This window comes from Eptatretus burgeri, chromosome 2 (genome assembly GCF_056783735.1).
Source record: "Eptatretus burgeri isolate ZD-2024b chromosome 2, Ebu_testis_v1, whole genome shotgun sequence".
Classification (NCBI taxonomy): domain Eukaryota; kingdom Metazoa; phylum Chordata; class Myxini; order Myxiniformes; family Myxinidae; genus Eptatretus; species Eptatretus burgeri.
In genome coordinates, this window is record NC_140962.1 from 35,555,250 (window position 1) to 35,561,389 (window position 6,140).

Here is a 6,140-nt window from a genome sequence, read left to right on the forward strand (position 1 = left end):
CTTCTTGAAAGTCCCTTTCGTGTAACGACCTCAAAGTCCCTGTCGTGTCCATCTTGTTTATCCTGTACCCCGCCCCATCCACAACTTGGCACATTGCAAGTACTCCTCATGGGGAATGAGTTTGATGGTTTTTTTTTATGATGTCAGAGGAGCCTTGGTTATGATGTCATAATTGCATATGTAGAACGCCACATCCAATCAGTATGAAAATTTTTGAGGGACATCTAGGGATAAAATGGTCCACAGAAAAAAAAAATTCATTATATCATTGGTCACGTGATTTGGCAGCCATATATATATATATATATATATATATATATATATATATATATATATATATATATATATATATATATATATATATATATTTTTAAACCTTCAAAAATCTTCTCTGAAGTGGTTGAACAAATTGAGGTGAAACTTTACACATATGACCACCTTGCCATAAGGAACAAAAGGTTCACACATGTATCATATCAGAGGTCACATGGTTGGCAGCCATATTGGATTTACCCTAAAACTTCAAAAAATACCCCACTCAAAAGAAGTCCTGGCGAGCGTCTGCAATCCCTGATTGCTCTTTTTCTTGTTGAAAATGAACTCATTGTAATTTAAGACAATTTAGCTGTTTCTGACATTTATGTCATCACTACTATTGCACATTCACCTAATCTAAACGATCAAAGGAGCTGTGCGTGCACGCGGCTGGGTACGATTCAATGGTTTTGACAGTTTCCCGAACACCACACACAATAATAGTTTCAATACTACGGAGGAGGAGGAAAAAAAGGAAAAGGAGGAGGAGAAGAAGAAGAAGAAGAAGAAGAAGAAGGAGAATGAGAAGAAGAAGAAAACGCTCATGGTTCATTTACCCCCTCCCAACCAAACATACATAGTTAAAATGAATAATGTTGGGATATAGTTTCAGTTACGTGCATTAGTAAGAGAATGTGTAGGATTAGTGGAACGATGCATTGGGTGAGGGATGAACTGTTTTTGATTATTGCATGCGGGTTTCAGATGAGGATAAGGAGCTGTATTGTATGGTAAGTGGAAACGGACTTCATGCTTCTCTCTCTTCTGGATGCAGACTTGGGGACCACCATGACATACGGTGACATTACATTTTCCGACAACACCCATGGATTCACCACTTTACGTGCATTGTATAGCCTGATCTGGGTGGATCATGGGCCTGTCAGGACTGTCTGCACCCCACATAATCGAGAACATCGTTTCACTGATCAGCCTGGATGCACAGCATCGCAATGAGCAATGGAGATTTGCTTTTGTTGCTTGTATTATGAAAAAGGCTGTAAGGTCTTTGCTTTGCTTTCACCTTATAATTGATGTATCCGGTATTGGAGCTTCTTATCAATTTTCCAGAGATTTATTCCTGACCTGACGATCGATTTTGGCCATCTGTTTCAAGTGACATGCTTTCCTGAAATAGCCCATTTTAGCACAGTTATAGCAGTCTGTATTTCGAGCTAAACAATCAATAGCTTGCTTGTGAGTGGGCCTTCCACAGGAATCACATTTTCCCCCAGACCCCTACCTTGAAAGACTATCCATGGGAGCTTTGGCTGCCACTCAAAATCGACATTTTGTTTACTATTATCTCCTTTCATGGTTCAGCGTGTTTGCAGAAGTTTGATGTGTTATTTTACACCGATTCGATTGCGGAACGTTCCACGAAAGTCCAAATTTGTTTTCCATCAGCAATCTACGAAGCTTTGATGTGCTCATTCACAATTCCACAAACTAAATGATCGTGTGACATCTCCTCGAGATTATTTCCATATTCACAATGTTCAGTCAATTGACAAAGGTCTACAATTGACAAATTGTAGACAAATTGTCTACAATTGACAATTGTAATCGGAAATGGACTCACCCTCTTGCCAACTGAGACTTCATTTTGAAGCACTGTATGATCACCAATGGATTGGGAATCAGGGGGTTGCTAAATAACAAAAATCAGCTCAAAAAATGGAACTTCTCACAGTTTTCTGGTTGCAAACAAACGACATAAGCTGCATGGCGAGGCTCCACAAACCCTCAACAGTATTGAGTGTCTGCACATCTGTAATGTCATTGGTGGCAAAATAGTACTGCATACACTCCACATACAGCAACCATTGTGCCTCTACCGTTTCAAACTCCCAACCATGCCAAACATGGACATGATTTCTCAAAAAAAAAAATCAGTCTCATTGACAAAATAGCTTTTCCTCATCACGAGCTTGATATCGTCACATTTGAGTACCAGTTAATACAGGATTCCTCAGAGCCAGGACCTTTCATCCTGAGAGATGGTCCTGTCCAAATGGTCTTTTATGGCGCGGTGTTCAATAATTGCTCCACCTTACCATTCCCAAGGTTGCCCAAATGAACCACAATCGATGGCACACTCACAAAAAGCAGATGGCTGAAACGTTTTCTTACCCTTTAAAAGGTTTATTTGAAAAGCAAAGTACAGGAAAGATGGTCGACAAGACGCTATCAAAAATGGAACAAACCAGGCGAATCCAAAGACAAAAAGAGGAGAATGAGAATACGCAAACTTACATCCAAGAAGGAGAAATAAAACACAAAACCTAACCCACTAGGGACCACAGATTGCATTCATTCAACAAAACAGTAATGCAGACAGGACTTCTCTTTGTCTACAATGCACAACGTGGACGCAGGACCTGATGCAGTCCACTTTAGAAACCAGGTGCTAGATGATAGCCAGTGGCGATGGTGTCCAAAGATGACGTAACACAGCCAGAAGCAGGGCCAGCAACGAGTAGGCCTTCAACCAGGCCACATGGTCATCTTTGTCCTTTTCCCCAATGAGGCCTCCTGGTCGGCAGTTCTTCCTCTTCTCCAAAGGCAGGGTGATACGAGATTGGGTCTATCCCAAAACTTCTGCAGGGCGAACCACAATAATCTCTGCCTCACGAGCTACTCCATGGATCACTTCCTTGACTTCCTTCCACACGAGCCTCTCTTGGTTCTCTTATGGCCCTCTCTTGTCCGCATCAGCCTCTCTCGGTTCTCTTCTGAGCATCTCTTGTCCTTCTCACGAGCTCTCTTGGTTCTCTGCTTGTCGGGGGATTTCTCTTCTTCCTCCTGGGCAGTCTTCTTCTAGGGTGCAGCCCACGGGGGTGGCTCAAATAAAAATATATGTGCATTGCCACTTCCTGCTCCACAGCACACTGTGCCACCATTGCTGGCACACACTGGCCAGAGAGATCATAATCGGCTGTGCTGCACACGTGACACATGCGCCTCTGCAATGGGAAGTCCTCACCTTGCCCCGCCCACAAACAAGAGGTTTTTCATATGCATAGTTAATCTGTCTATCCTGTCTATAAATTGTATACGCTGCCTCCTCAGCATCATATGTAATCAATGACTTTCTCTAACAGATCCCCGTTACATGGCAATCTAACCTACTCGGAACACATGGACCACACTACACTTGCCACAGTTTAGCTCTGGATCCCCACCCCCTCCCCCCTTCCATGTAACAATATGTAATTGCAAGCACTCATCCTGCTTTCCACACTGAGAAGGAAAATTATAACTATTCCAATGAAAAACTTGGTATTAATGTTACTGTCCATTCAGGCTTTCGGCTGCAAGGAATTTACTCAAACCATGTGAATGAATTTCTGAAAAAAGTTATTCTCATCAGTGACACAAATTAATTTTGAAACAGGAAAGCAAATATCAAGCCCATTTCATGGAGCCCATTTCAATCAATATTGGGTACGAGTATAAAGCCCGTCAACAATGACGGGTCGAAGTTATATTATTGAACCAAGTGGCTTTTATAAATACAGTATTATAGATAAAAAAATTGGAAACCAAGAAAAATTGTTTTCAAGGTTTTTTTTTTGTCCTGAAAAAATAGACCATAGTGAACAGCCAGTCATCATTTATTGGGGTCTTTTGGGTCCTCTGGGTCTTTTGGGTCCAGGGTTATTTTGGCTCCTTTAGGTCGTCTGGATCTTCAGGGACTTTTGGGTGTTAAGCTAGTTGACCTTTTGGGTTTTTGGGGTCCTCAGGGTCTTTTGGGTCTTCTGGATCCACTGGATCTTTTGGATCCTTTGGGTCTTCAGGGTCTTTTGGGTCCTCTGGATCTTCGGGTTCTTTTGGGTTCTCAGGGTCCTTCAGGACTTTTGAATCCTTGGGGTCTTTTGGGTCCTCAGGGTCTTTTGGATCTTTTGACCAGAGTGAACACCCAGTCATGTTAAAAGATTGGTCTTGAAAACCCCTACTCAAATCGTGCTTATGAAGCGGGACAGAGAAATACACAAACACACATTGTGTTTTCTGTAGGTAGATAGCATTTTGTTAAATATTTCTCGAATTCATGTGAAGAATGACTGACCGATAAATTTATAACTCGGCAATTCTTTTCTGATCTCTAGAATTACAAACATGTTTGGTCTAATGTTATTGTTTGCACAATATTGAGAACATTCAAATAAGTATCCTTCATAAATCACAACTTTCCAAGGAAGAAAGGGGGAAAGAGATGATAAAATAATTAATTTAGATAAATTGATTAATGCTTTTTAGATGAGCCAATTTTTACAGGTAATTTTAGTGGATTTAATGGGGCTGGTTCATTTCAACAGGAACACTTCACAGCTGGTTGTCATTCAGGTACAGGGTTCCCAGTTGAGTCAACTTGTCAAACACTCCATTTGGCAGTCTCTCCAGCTGGTTGTATTGCAGGCTGTTCAAGTCATAAAGTGACTATCTATTAACTTCAAGCATGAACATTCAAATAATAACTTCAAAGCATAATGATGAACAAACATATTTCGACATCGACAAAGTGGCAAGAGGTTTAGTACAACGTTTGTACAAGATCTTCAACGGTCATGTCAGTAAGATTTACAAAAACACATCTTGTATTAAGAAACTCACATTTACCATTTTATGTGCCAATGGTGAAAAGTGGTTATTCAAGGTGATCGGATTTTAATCTGTTGAAACAGAAATGGCTTTGTATCCCTCTGCATCTTAACGATAAATTTAAAAAGCAGCAAGTATGAAGATCTAATATGCAGAGGGAAGTTGATAGGTGGAGTAATTTGCCAGAGAAATATTGGGAATAAGGACATAAATCAGTCAAAATGGTAATTAGCTAAGTGCCGAAAGGTTGGAGTGAACAGGAGGATAGAAAATGATGAGAAAATGCTGAAAATGATGAGAAAATGCTGAAACAGATGAAAGGTGTTGCACTGTTGCATCTGTGTTACTTACACATGTGTCTTGTTACCTCTGCCACCACAGGTGAGTGGAAGTTATGTTTTTACCCATACCTGTCTGTTTATTTGTCTGTCTGTGAACAGGACATCTCAAAACTTTGTGGATGAAATGACAAGGACGAAATGATTCGATTTTGGTGAAGATCTGGATATGCATATGGATACCTGAATGCTTTTAGCGATTTTTCAACAATGAGTGGTGGCGTGAAAATAATATGATTGGGGGGGGGGGTGGGGGTCATTGGGACCATACTCTGTGCAGAGCGTTGGTGCTGCCTAAGCAGTCTCTTTGACTATTGGGCACAATCCTGGACAGGTCGCCACTCCGACACAGGATACCAACTTGCTGACACTCATTTTGCCGACCTCGGAAGGATGACAGGCCAAGTTAACCCTACTGGGTATTAATTCAACAGGAAGGGGGATTTGAACTCAGGATCATAGGATCCCAAGCCCACCACCCTAACCATTAAGTCAACACCAAGCATGAAAATAATATGGAGCATGATATCTCGAAAGGTTGTGGATGGCTTCGACCGAAACTTGGTGACAGGTTGGGTGTATGACAAGGATGAATTGATTTCATTTGGATGAAGATCTGAATGTCTGAAGGACACAATAATTTTTTAATTTTCAAAGTGATTCTTCACCATTGTGAGATAGGGCCAAAAACGATATACAGTGTAGCACGATATTTCAAAAAGTTGTGAATGGATTCGGACGAAACTCAGTGGATGAGTTTGGTATGTGACAAGAACAGGCCGGTTAGATTTTGGAGATCCAGGTCCAGATCAGGCCTATCAGTGGGACCCAAAAGGTAAATTGTTCGGTCTGGCAGAGGTATGTGCTCTACTGAGTGCCGTT